Raw genomic sequence first — 14,385 nt, 5'->3', positions numbered from 1 at the left:
GACGCCCGTCTTCACAAACGGTGCTTGCTTATGTGAAGCAGCAAATTGAATGCACAGAGTTGAATAGAGCTCTGTGATTGGTTCGTATGTCACCCTGTGCGTTCACGCGCACTATGAGACCTCATATTAATGTTTGTGAGTATAGGCGTAAATATTATTTGATTTGACCTTGGGAAAGGAGACGTTATCGGTCACGTCCGTCAGACATGACATTGTGTGTAGACTTGAATTCCGAAAGCATCAAATGCGGTGCAGATAACAAATTGTTATTCTGAAAAATTAAGAAATAATAAGTCCCAAAATTGTTTACTATAAATGTAAGTTAGCCTGAAAAGTCTTAAATCTCAATTAGGGCAAGTTTGACATGAATTAACATCATAGTTATCCTAACTTACAAGAAATCTTACCCCAAATTTTGAAAAGAAAAAACCTGTAGGTAGGTTAGCTAATCTTGCCTACTTAGGTAAAGATATTTTGTATGAACAAATAAATCTTGAGAGAACACAAGTTCCTAAAAGTTATTATTGACTTACTAACAAAGGTCCCTTTTGCTTCAGTTTTGAGTTGACCCATTACAACTTCCCAGACTAATTCCAGTTTGGGAACAAAAAACCTGGAATTCTTCAAGTCAGAGGTAGGGCTCATCTCAGTAAAACTAGGTCTCTGTGATAATATAATTACTTTATCTGACTAAAATTAAATGGACTTCTTTGTTTCTAGCTTTAAACACTTTCCATGAAAGGTTTTCTTTATTTACCTAAGTATGTATTGTTATCGGAATTTCTAATATCTCGTTGGGTGACTCGATAACCCAACCTTATCGAATTTCATTAGATAAGCCAAGTCATGTTGGCTAATAAAGCGACCGATAAGCGAGGAAATCAATACCTACATCTAATACCTACCTATTTTCTACGTTACTGCATCATTACGTTTCAACCTCCATAATTTCAACGCAGTTTATAGCCAAAAATATAGTCCCATAATCCGCCAAGAGCATAACGCCAGTAATAATAAAAATAATCCGAAGTAGGTACATAATCTTAAACTTGTATAATGAATGTGAATGCGTTCTGCTGAATCAGTGCGCGACGTTGCCGCCCCGCGGCCAGGCGTTGCCGCATCGACGGATACGATGGCGCCGCGTTGCCAGCGCGCCTTGCGGGCGGGCGCCACGCGCCGTTGCCGCTCCGCTGCGACTTTAGTAAAATACCATTCATTCAATTAGTGTGTAACAATACACACCGAACTTTTTAATGGATTCCAAAGATTGCGGATCCGGAGAGCCTCGCGGTGTTGGGATAGGGACGCGTCAGTTCACACTTGCCTGTCCATAATAACAGGGATCGATAGCGATGCCTATGGAATATGGAGCCAGCGACAAAGCTCAGTGATTCTTCGTAGCCAGCCCCGGATTGGGACGGTCGCTAATGGCCCGGAATCCAGTTGATTGCACGATTTCCGTACCCGATTCCTTTCATATCGCGACTTTGTCCTTTCAGCTGCGCTCCGAACTGACTGATAGGACGAGACCAAGCTATTCAACCGACGAGTTTTAGCCTGATAATCCCCATAAAGCCCGAGGCTAGCTATGTATTTCCCCTTTCCATTTTTTCCTGGTACCTATCTAATAGGTATACTTTTAAAACTTTTTTTCTGTTTAACCATTTCGGCCAAACATTTAGTTAGACATTCCCGCGTCTATTTCTGAGAAAAATGCCGAGTTTTTATGGCAATACGGCATACATATTTCATTATGCTGGCTGATACACGACAGAACTATGCGCGGGCGAACATAAAATCTTAATAAAGTACCTACAATTTATGACTTGAATCTAAATATCCTTGCTGCGAAGAAAAGCTCTGTAGCTCATCCTTTTTTTGCCTTTACGAGGAAAACTCGTACATTTTATATGTAGACCACGTTGCGAATAAATACCTGCCTTGTTTAAACGTGTATTTATTATTTTTTGTTATTGTTTCAGGTACTAACCAGTCTTCAATGAACAAAGGATTAGCATTAGTGAGTTGTTGATAATAAATGCTGAAGGCAACCGAAACAAAGAAATTATATTATAAACTATATTTATTTACGTTTTGAGTTCGTAAGCTTCAAAATAACTTTGAATAAGAATAATAAGATGAGAGAGCTCTCTGCTACTGCGTAAAAACTGATTCAGCTTTTTTTACGAAGAAATTTTAGGAAGGGACCAGAAAATAAGGGTTCGGAACTTTTGGGACAATGTTATAGAACCCAAAGAGCTTAACCTAAACTTGAATTTGGGTAGGGTCCGACCGTTTACAGCGAAAACAACGAAGACTTGGGAAGCACAGGCGAGGGTTGGAAAGGTTCATTCGATGACGATACGAGTAGGTCTGTTGGACCCATTCAACTCAAATATTGTGTTCGGTCAGCAAGTAAATTATTTTGAGAACTCGACGACTCAATAATTTGCTACAATAACTCTATCCTAGGCTTCCAGGCTGGCTCAAGTTACGTAAGTGCGAAAACTCCCGAAGGACCATCTTGTTCGAAAATCGAATTTCTATTAAATTAGTCATCGTCACACAAAATTTCTGATTAGGAACTTCATTTCGTTACTAGTTTCGTATTCGACAATATGAACGCGTAAGATTCCTTCGTTTTTTATAAGTCCATGGCATTAGCAGAAATAGCAGACAAGACAACATTTTTGTTCAGTCGATTTTAATGTCGACTCAACTTTTTACGCATCTGTGGAGCTACAATGTGAGTTCTACAGCACGTCGTTACGAAACTGTTAAAACATTTGCATCAAAAGAAGAACGGTCACGCCCCATACAAAAAAAACCCAGACCCGACAGAAATGAGACATACCTCAGTTTTTTTGTCATGTCTTAATTAGTTAAATTATATATTTTTTATATTCGAAATCTATGTATAACACCAAAATATTACCCTTTGTTTTTGTTCAGGCGTTATACAAAAACTTATACAATATGCCTATTTATCACCAAAATTGGTAAATGTATGTACCTATATGTCTATTACAGCTGCTATGGAATGTATCTAGGTGACCTGGAGATACAGCCGGATTATACAGGGTGGTTATACATATGGAAAGATAAGTGATCTCACTCGATTATTTCTAAACTATACAAGATATCGAAAAACTAGTTACTGATTCTGAAAGTGCTTCACGAGCTCTTTCAAATGGTACCAATAATAGGTTACAGATTATGGAACCTGGTAACATTGAATTTTTAGATTTTGTAACTTCTCGTTTCCACCCTGTATAATCCGGCTGTATCTCCAGGTCACCTCGATACATTCTATAGCAGCTATAATAGACATTTAGGTACATACATTTACCAATTTTGGTGACAAATAGGCATTCTGTATTAGTTTTTATATAACGCCTGAACAAAAACAAAGGGTAATATTTTGGTGTTATACATAGATTTCGAATATATAAAATATATAATTTAACTAATTAAGACATGACAAAAAAACTGAGGAATGTCTCGTTTCTGTCGGGCCTGGGTCACAGATGACCGTTCTTCTTTATTATTATTTAAAAAAATCTATAAGCGGAATTTTATTCCTTCACACGTGTGTCTTGACCGAAATACCGCTTCTATTTCCGTCGGCAATGTGTGCTTTATTATAAAGAGCATCCGTTTCGATTAGTTTTGGCAGGGAACCATGTTTACGTGTTATTTATTCCTGGCATAAATCCACTGGATCGTTTACTATGCTGTCCGATAGTTTTCTATTTGAAAGTTTTCCATTTTCTCATTCATTCCCGCTGATTTTTGCTATATAGCCTTGATAATGTAAGCTTTACTCAATCCGTGATGAGGAAATCGCTATTTGTTTTTGTGTCGATAGAAATATGTGCCGTCAGTGGCGTAGCTTGGGGGGGGCAGGGGGGGCCATGGCCCCGGGCGGCATATGAAAGGGGGCGGCGGATAAGAAAAAAAAACATTGCATGAACAAGAAAAAAAAAGGTCGACTAAGTATGTCTACGTTGAGACTAACAAATCTAGCTATACTGGCAATTGAAAATGAGATACAATTTGATATCGACGATTGTGTAAAAGATTTTGCTTTGAAAAAAGCACGAAAAGTACATTTTTAATCTATTTTTTTAAGTAATAGTATCAAAAATATTTAAGGAGCTTACTTACCCCTTTAAATCTTTTGTGATTTCTCTTGTTACAAACCAAAATAAAAAAGTGGTTTGTAAATAGTTGAAGCCATATTTAAGCTACTTTTAAAACCGTGTATTTATTATACAGTGTGAGTCACGTTAAAGTGTACATATAAAAATAGATGAAACTAGACCTATTTTTATCGACAAAAAAGAGGTCAACAATTTTTTGAGATTTTTTTAATTTTTTTTATATAATTTATTTTCTTCCAATTACTTATTGTAAAGAAAACGTAATACTAAAACTTTTAAACTAAGCGGTATATCTTGATAAAATAAAAACAGTGATAATCCTTAATTATTACAATCATTGCAAATGTTGTGATAGGGATAGAGACATGAGATTTTTGGTTTTACAAAAGTAATACGATAGAGAATAATAAAAATTAATAAAAACCATCTGTTATAGGGGCATTTTTTGAAGAAATTTATCAATAACCAAAAATATACGAATTTTTTAGCAGATTTTTATTCAAAAAGTATCATTTTTTATTATTTGTTGGCATTTTTTGTGTATTTTATGTATTTTTTTAGTATTGCCTGTTATTTAGCATTATTACTTTTTTATTTTATCAGGATATACCGCTTAGTTTAAAAGTTATTACGTTTTCTTTACAATAAGTAATTGGAAGAAAAAAAAATCTATAAAAAATTAAAAAAAAATCTCAAAAATGTTTTTACCTCTTTTTTGTCGATAAAAATAGGTCTAGTTTCATCTATTTTCATATGTACACTTTAACGTGACTCACACTGTATTCTCGTTCGAAATTCAAAATTCAAAATTAGCTAAAATGGTTACTTTTAGCAGTAATTAAATCTGTAACTTGCTGCAAATATCTAATAAATTCAAACTAATTATTTAAAAAAATAGCTTCTAGCTAGATACATATTATACATTTTTCAAACCACTTTTTTAATTTCGGTCTATAACAAAAGTAATCAAGAAACAATATGGTGGCGCTGGTTAGCTAGGGTACAACCCTTAATAATATTAAGCACATTATGTTATTCCTTCTAAGTTCAATGAGCACTATACAGGGTGGAAACGATAAGTGATCTCACTAGATTATTTCTAAACTACACAAGATATCCAAAAACTGATTACTGGTCCTAAAAGTACTTCACGAGCTTTATTCAACGGTACCAATAAATAGGTTACAAAATAAAGTGCATCTATCTGAAAATTCAATGTTTCCAGCTTTCATACATTTAGTACTGCCACAGTCATGGCACGCATGTCTTGATAATATTATAGCAAGTAAAGCCTAAAACCAATGTTTTCCATGAATAATTTTAAATTACAATGCAATTAACGAGTTAATTTTAAGTGTTTATTATTTAAAATTAAAAAAAATACACTTCTAATATTGTGTGGCTGGCATAGTGGCATACATTTAGTATGGAGGCTGAAAACATTGAATTTTCGGATAGATCCAGTTAATTCTGTAACCTATTACTGATATCGTTTGAAAGAGCTCGTGAAGCACTTTTAGGATCAGTGATCAGTTTTTCGATATCTTGTATAGTTTAGAATTAATCGCGTGAGATCACTTATCGTTTCCACCCTGTATATAATTTAAGATAATATTATTTACTCTCAATTGACAAATAAATACTTTAATATTTTAAACTATTATGTTGCATTTTTTACTATAAAATTACATTATATTATTTACCGTTAAAATAGATATTGTTGCAATAAATCCCGTGAAGTGATAAATACTTTAATACTTGTTATTATTGTTTATTGTTATACACCTAGTGTTACATAATAAAGCTAAGCTATTTAAGAAAATCAAACTTCCTGTGGGTTTCAAGCAATTGCTTCTCTTTAATGTATTTTCCTTCTGAAGCAGTGCGTGGTAGTTTATTTTGACTTTCAACAAATAAGGTGAATAGTGTACCTGAAGTCCATACAATATAATATTTTAACTTTAAAATATCTACACTCGCGAGCAAAAATATGGAATCACCCCATTTATTTCGAGCGCTCACAAAAGCTAAATGACTAATAGAAGACAAATAAAAATGGAACCATTTTAAAGGTAATATTATAAACTTTAAATTGATACCACAGATACATACATAGTCATTCAGTTCTTAATATTGCTCGGACCAAAACACAAGGTGGTGATTCCATACTTTTGCTCTTAAGTATATAATTAAAATAAAGGGCGGCGGATTTCCGGACGGCCCCGGGCGGCGAAAAGCCACGCTACGCCACTGTGTGCCGTTCCATCTATATGAACGTCTGGCATTTTTTATCAAACAACTTCAGCGTAGCTATAATTCGCAAGGCTTCGTGAAAGTGTATACGTCCGCTGTCGCGGGAAACTCGATCTGCCCAGCGACTAGAATGACAGCGTCTGGTAAACAAGACCGCCTGCGCTGCGGCATCGAGTTTGCAATTACTATGCTCACAAGTGCAAAATGTTTATACAGCCGTGTTGCTTCTTTTCTGAAAAGAAATCCGACGGAGAGCCCGTTATCGAACTGAGTATAGCAACTACAACCGCTTTTTGTATCCAGACCCTTACCGGTTTCTGTTAAGATCTCAAAAGGTGACTCGTCGCTTTTAAGAACATGCAAGCGCCTACGTACACATTTGATTTTAACAACTCTGAAGAAACTATCACACGTTGAAGTATGAAGAGATGTTGTGTGACTCGTTTAATTAACATAAAACATTTCTCAACTCCAAGCGAAATTACCTTAGTTTGATGACTCGTTGTAGAAAGTAGCGGAAAAATCTTGTTTACCCGTAATTCCACCATCTTGGTCAAGCTTGACGGACAGTAACCACGGCCTTGGCTGTTTCCTGCTATAGCCATCATTATTGCTGGCGAAATTGCGAAGTTCATTCTTAAAGGAAAAAAACTACTTACACACTAGCGTCTATCATTATTTGCTCGTGGTTTTTTTCCACGTTTCTCTGGCTAAAGGCATCTGACGGCAGGTGAGGTGATGCGTTTAAATTACACCAGACGAGTATGGAAAGACAACCTGTCTAACGGATGTTATTGACGATATTCGAGAACTATTCGTCATAGAATTTATTGTTGCCTTTTAAGTTTCTATCTTTATTTGAATTTTGAAATACTTTCCGATGAATTCCTCTTGGCAGAATTTCTTATATGATTTGCATGGGAATGCCCATGGCCATACCCATTGCCTTACTTGAATCTTAAATAGTAAAGGTAATTACCACACGTGTAAAATCAGCTAATTTGTTTTAACTGTTATGCTAATAAGTAGGTAACAATGTTCAAAAGTCGTCTGGAAATTGACTGCTTAATAAGTCAATACCACAAAGTGTATTGACGCGTGACTGATTATATTAGCAATACTTATTCGCAGCGCTATAATTTATAAGTAAAACATTGTTTTTATTTTGAAAGTGTGTGGCGTAACAACTGACTAGCTCTCATCTGAATTGCAAATGGCGGCAGGCGCGCTGGCAACGCGCGGCGCAGAGCGGCAACGGCGCGCGGTCACCGCGTGCGTATTTTTATCAGAGGGTAAATCCGCGAAACAGTAAAAAACTTATGTTCCGATCGATTAAAAAAAAACTGTTGTAGTTCTGGTAAANCCAGTAACAAGAAAATTTATTTCCCAATTGTTCGCCGTACAAATACACTTCCTTTTTTATGAAATCGAGACTTTTCAGTCGATTTATCTTATTGTAATTAGGTAGGTACTTTGAATTCAATAAATAAATAAGTACATGATGCGTTTTGTTTTTGTTAATTATAAAATAATTAAAAACGTATAAAAAAATTCCCTACTTTCGGGAAAATCGCCTTCACTGTCTACACTCCCCAACAAAATTGACACTAATGACATAAGATTTTTGCCTCACTCTTGACGAAGCGTTTGTATGAAGACTATCCATCTAGGTTTTATTAATCTAAGAGTATAGGTAATTAACACACGTGTAAAATCAGCTAATTTGTTTTAACTGTTATGCTAATAAGTAGGTAACAATGTTCAAAAGTCGTCTGGAAATTGACTGCTTAATAAGTCAATACCACAAAGTGTATTGACGCGTGACTGATTATGTTAGCAATACTTATTCGCAGCGCTATAATTTATAAGTAAAACATTGTTTTTATTTTGAAAGTGTGTGGCGTAACAACTGACTAGCTCTCATCTGAATTGCAAATGGCGGCAGGCGCGCTGGCAACGCGCGGCGCAGAGCGGCAACGGCGCGCGGTCACCGCGTGCGTATTTTTATCAGAGCAACAATTTTAGTTATCTGTTATCAAGACGCTGTTGTACGTCCCGCTCGGGCCATCTCTTTTGTACGAGCAATTTATACAATCTCGTAGCTATACAATGTATATGACTGCTTTTGGCACAGTCTAGAAACATTTTTCGAGGCAAAATAACAACATAGAGGCGGGATTTGGCTTGCGTTGATTTCCTGCGACAGTGTCGCGTCGCGGATAGAACTTGAGTGGCTCCTTGCTATGTATTTTTGTATGTCTTGCTATGTATTCGATGTTGACTAAAACAATATTTTCCTCCAGTTGCTTGGATACTTTGAATAGGCACATACCCAGTAGAATTCAGCAGAATTCGTTGCCGACTTTGAAATGAGATCTTGTTATCTCCAAATTGCTTTGAGGTAAAATACCACTTCTATTTTTGCAACTTTATCTCTGAACCTTCTTCAATTACCTACTCTAAGCAAGATAGAATTTACTTATTTTTTTAATGTGTTACTAATAGTAATCATTATAAATTGTGTTATTCTCAAATAGTTTCGTTCGTTCCTAATAGGCATACTCCCTAACCTGAGTCAAAAGTTTCAATTATCAATTTTACCAGGGAAAATGCTTCCCTTACATGGCTTTAGCGAAACTCCCCGGCTGTCACGCCCCTCACTACCCCCTGTAAATGGATTTTTGCGCGCTTCCCTCCCCCTCACGCCTGCCCCCTCCCGGGTGAGACCTTGAAGGGGCTCGGGACAGAATCAGCTGTTTCAAGAACTTTATTGCCATAGGTTGAACTTGCTTTAAGTTTTCTGGTGTTCGTCAGGGCTCTGTACTTGGACCAGTGTTGTTAAATATACATATTTCAATTTAAGCTGAAATGTTAATATTTCCTGTAAATGATGATAAACTAGTAACTAGTTGCTAACCGTAACTAAAATATAAAAAAAGTGTTGCTTGCGTGATCCTTCAATAAAAGAAGTCTGCTAAAGGATAATAATAACCATTTTGAAAGCTTTCCGATGAACGCATTAGCTTTTAAGTTTTGATTGATTGATTGAAAAGGGTAAAAGAAAAAAAGAGCCTGAAGAAGTAAATAGGCCTACACAGGTTTTGGCTCTTATTCACCCTGTCCCTTTAATTAAGACTTAGTCTTAAATGAATCTTGTGCCTACGAATAGGAATGAAATTAGTTTCCCATTAAAGATCTTGTAAGATCTTCACTCACATCTTGTAGTAGTTTATCTTGGGGTTCTTGGGCTCTTCGATATTTGAGACCATACAAAATATCAATTAGTACTACAGACTAGTAGACAGTATTTAGGTACTATTTAACAACAAAGTGATGTAGCTGATGTGCCTACAAATTGTCACGAGGGCCTGTTCGAACACGCAATGGCCCAATTTTTCGGAGAGCCTATTAATTAATATGAGTATTCATCTCGAGTGCCGGCACTCCGGTTGCTAGGCAACGGACCTGGGCTGGGGCTCCTATTAATTACAGGCCTTCCAGGAAATACGAGCGGATAGGGTTGCCAGGTCCAAAAAGTAAAAACACAAAAGCCGGACTCGGTGCTTCATTTGGTCGGATATTTTTTTTATCCACAACGAGGCAGCTCTTGGCCTGTTGTATCTCACCTGATGGTAAGTAACGATCAGGCCGAAGGTGGAAGCGAGCTTCACCCGAAATCCTAAACCACGGAGGAACTGGCTATCTTACCTCTTAACTGCCGGAACACAACAATGCTGTTAACATTGTTGTTATGGCGACAGACTTAGGTAAGATGGTGGTAGCTAGCCAGGCGGACTTAGAACAAGCCCTACCACCAACCAAACCGAACAGAAAAATCTGCACCCACTGGAAATCAAACCCGGGACCTCTGCGTCTGAAGTAGGTGGTATTAACACTAGACCACAGAGGCGGTTGGCTGGCGGAGGGCACATTTAACCCTAAAAGCCGGTATCATCTTCGTACTTCGACTATCAACTATCACTTCGTATTGGTAGCCCAAGATCCCATGCCCATGTGTGTTCGATTTATTCTGTGGCTCGACTTTCGAGAGAACATTTAGCCGGACAGGTCCATAAAAAGCAAAACACGTCCGGCTAAAGCCGGACACTTGGCAACCCTACGAGCGGGTGACCTTCCCCGCCCGAATAATTTCATTTCTGGACGTATTATAGCTATTTCTTTATACGTTGTTTCATTCTTTCTTATTAGCTTGATATAATTATTTGCACGTAGATTTATTTCGCCCAGATTTCATTTTGCTAAGCATTCTCCGAAATAGGTTAATCTTTGTTTAGTAGTTAACCTAATATTAATATTTGTGTCGTGTCGTGTGCTCATTTCGTCGTTGTGGTGCGTAGCAATATAACTGCGCAACATTATTGATCTAAATTATTTTTTATGATTTTCCTTTTATTGCCTTCTGTTACTTGTTTTTCATTTTTACCTTGTGTAGATGTTCTTTCAACGCGAAGCAATGGGTTTCCTTCTTTTATTATCTACTCACATTACTTTTACATTGATATTCAGTTTCTTCACAAATATTTTCTTCGTGTTCTGAATTTATCTTTTTATTATCCATTTAACTGTTTCAAGTACATCAGCGTATAAGCATGTCGCAATAAAACTTTAATGAATCTCGTGTTAGATCGGATCTCAAGCCCCAAGCTCCGGAACGTGCTCCATTGTCTTATATGCTTATTTTTAATTACTTCTCATCATCATTACCATCGCGTCTCAGCGTGTTGCTAACCATAAACCTATTTTAAAATCTTTTAATTAATTGGGAACCTGCACTGGGTTTCAAAGACAAGGACTAAAGCACTTGTTTTTTCCATCCATCATCAGAGTGCGGAGAAGAATTCCTTTCCTCTCTTCTGCAGTTATGAAAGTCGAAACTTGGGATTATTCTACCACAGCTCAAATACGAACGATTTTGTGGTTCCTCAAAACTTCGAAGTAAAACTTCAAATCTATGTTTAAAGATAATAATTTAGTTAAACGTGTCGGCTGTGGGCTGGTCTTTTATTATACTCGTCTTGCAAATAAGAATCTAGAATCACGAGCTATCGTGTCTCCAATCATTATGTAAATTGTTAGCATAACTCGTACAATGTACAACATACTGAATGTTATTTCGAAATACATCAACACTGGCGCAGGCAACATGCATCGACAGGTGATCATGCATGAGTAATCACTGTGTCGGTAATAATAATGTCGCTTTATGTATGTGCGTCACATCGTCTGAAATAACCGGTATCTTTATTTATTCTAACTTCAGGCTGAGAGTGACCGGTTTTGTCTTTCTATGAGTGATTTGTCGCCATTTTCTATTCTAAATAGGAATGTAGATGCTTGTGAATACATATTTGTTATCTTAGAGACTTTATACAGACGGATGTCATGCTCTGAAGTTTAATCGGAAAATCATTTTCGATTTTGGTTTACCCATCCTTTTTGGATATGGAAAGGTCTAACGAAAAAGTTAAAAAGGGTGTGATGTGTGCGCGGATCCTCTATTTGATAACTTGTTAGGACTTTCTCAATAGTCTTAGGACCCTTCTCAACAGTCCTAGGACCTTCTCAACAGTCCTAGGACCTTCTCAACAGACCTAGGACCTTCTTAACTGTCCTAGGACCTTCCCAGCAGTCCTGAAATCCGCTCAATACTCCTATTTTAAGTTACAAATCGTCAACATTCAAAGAGCATGTCTAATTGCGTCGCTGTGTGCGTGAGCTGCGCCCGCGCACTCAACGACTCAGACGGCGCGACATTATCTCGNAATCAGCCGACGAAATACCACATCTCACTTTAAAAAAACGTTATTTTTGTTTTCACCCACCAGAATGGGTGATAATGGGTAAAAACCGGGTTTTTACCCAAATCACCCAGTTTTAACCCAATCGGGTGAAATGGGTTTTAACCCACTACCCATCTCTACATACCGCCCGCACACCCACATCGGACATTGTATTTGTAATACAAGCCCACACAATCGCGCCAAACGAGGACAAATAGGTTCCGATGAATTTGGTTTGTCTCAATCAAGTATCTAGGGCGATACGGATTCTGTTCGTTTCAAGATATTGTCCGAGGATTGAAATTCTTTCACCATGAGTAAGTAAGGTATATGAAACTTGTTTCCAATGTTGCTTCATGTTAGTATACAAAAGTTCTTTACATTTCAATCATCTTCTCGATGGTACTGTCCTTTTAATTATTTGTCTCTACTAGAGGTCTCTAGTCTCTACTAAATGTAATTTATTCAAATAGGTACATTTGTTTCTACGTTCTATCAATGAGCTGTTCTCTGAAGATGTCGCAATTTGTTCAAACATGGGATTTGCCAATAAATCTATCAGAATGCAACAGTCAAATGCCAGGTCAGAACCTTTGTTACATAGCAGGTAGATTTAAATTCCCTAGCAGTCACAATGCTAGCGGTTCCTCGGAGAATAATGTAGAAATCTAGACAATGGGTTGTAAAGTCCGTTTCTGTGGGCAAGGAATCTGGGTGCGGTTATATAACTGTCTACCGCAGAGAAATCTTCACTATAATTTAGTTTTTTAACGTTCGGTTTCTTGCTGTCAGGAATGGAAATAGTATTGTGAAAACTAGCATTTACTTTTTTACCTTGTAGTGTAGGTACGTATACTTACGCTTACGAGTGGTCATTCAGTCCTGCCTATATCTAAAAAAAAAATCATCCATTTTGTTGGTTTCTAATTCTTTAGAAAATACAGAATAACATAAAATATCTTAGTAATGTTAGCCTTTTTAAAATTATTCATTTATGTTCCGTGCTTCACATTCATACAAATCCATTGCAGCGTCACGCACGCCAAAATGGCGTCGTGTTTTAGTGTCCTCATCTCCGTAACTGCTTGAATCATACTCGTTGTATCATTTTATTAACTAAAATCTTAATTTAGATCACAGTATAGCGTGATTATCACTTGTATTATCTTCATCTTATCTAAAATTGAGATCGAAATTGATATTTTTTTAAAGTGTTTGTCATTCATAATTTGGTAGTTTTGGTACCTACGATTGATGATCATATACCATCAGCATCACCATGCTCTTCTCCAAAAAAACTTTTTCGAAATTTTTTCTTGTACGTGAAAATCTATGTTTGGACTTTGAAAATGACGAAGTGCTAAATTCGAAACCCTCGCAGTATCTTTAACGTTAAATTCTGTTATCACCTCAAAAATACCTATAATCGTATTTTATTTCACCTTAATAACTAAATAATTTTAAAAGCCAATGAAATCCACGAGGCATCTAAGCACTAAGACCACTAAGATCATGTTGAGCGTCAAGGACGAAAAATCTCGAAATTTAAAATAAATTAATCACGAATTAATCAATTAGCAGGATTTTCCTCCTGATGAAGATTTTGTTGAACTCAAACGTGTTGGAAAGTAAAGAAATTTTTTCATTGACTTCGATTTCGACGTGCAATTTTACTAAGTCCCAAATAAAGTTTTTTTTCCCTCAAATATAATTATTCCACATTCATTTATAGTTCACGACGCTCACGATTGAAATTTTGATCGAATAATTAGAATTCGTCATTATTTTGTGACAATTTTGAAATAGACGAAAAAACACTTCACTCGTGATTGCATGTCTAAAATTTTCTATTTTTTTTTTGTTTCAGGTAATTGCTGTCACGAATAGAATAAGCAAGTTCTGCCAAGTTTATTTTAAAGTAAAATTAATCAATTTTAAAAAAAAATTATTTTTATGGACTTGTAAAATTTTCGCCGAAACACCACAAATATCACATCTTCAAAAACTTTCACAACCAGTATTTTTGTTTGTGCTATCGTTTTACGTGATAATTTCGTATTGATCTACATTATTTTATGTATTATTTTTATTATCTCTTTCTTTGCTTTCCAACATTTTTGAAGTTTTACAATATGATTTTACATCGATGGTACGTTTAGCACTTA

General features: G+C 36.3%; 1 protein-coding gene across 2 annotated transcripts in view; it reads left to right on the top strand.

Annotated features, from left to right (window-relative positions):
- The window catches only part of gas2 (growth arrest-specific protein 2), a 452,494-nt gene that overhangs the window by 312,802 nt on the left and 125,307 nt on the right, over nt 1–14,385 (top strand). The gene's annotated exons all lie outside the window — the stretch shown is intronic.

Source organism: Ostrinia furnacalis, unplaced genomic scaffold (assembly GCF_004193835.3).
Source record: "Ostrinia furnacalis isolate ACB-3 unplaced genomic scaffold, ASM419383v2 OfSCF4659, whole genome shotgun sequence".
Classification (NCBI taxonomy): domain Eukaryota; kingdom Metazoa; phylum Arthropoda; class Insecta; order Lepidoptera; family Crambidae; genus Ostrinia; species Ostrinia furnacalis.
This window is presented reverse-complemented; position numbering and strand designations above follow the sequence as displayed.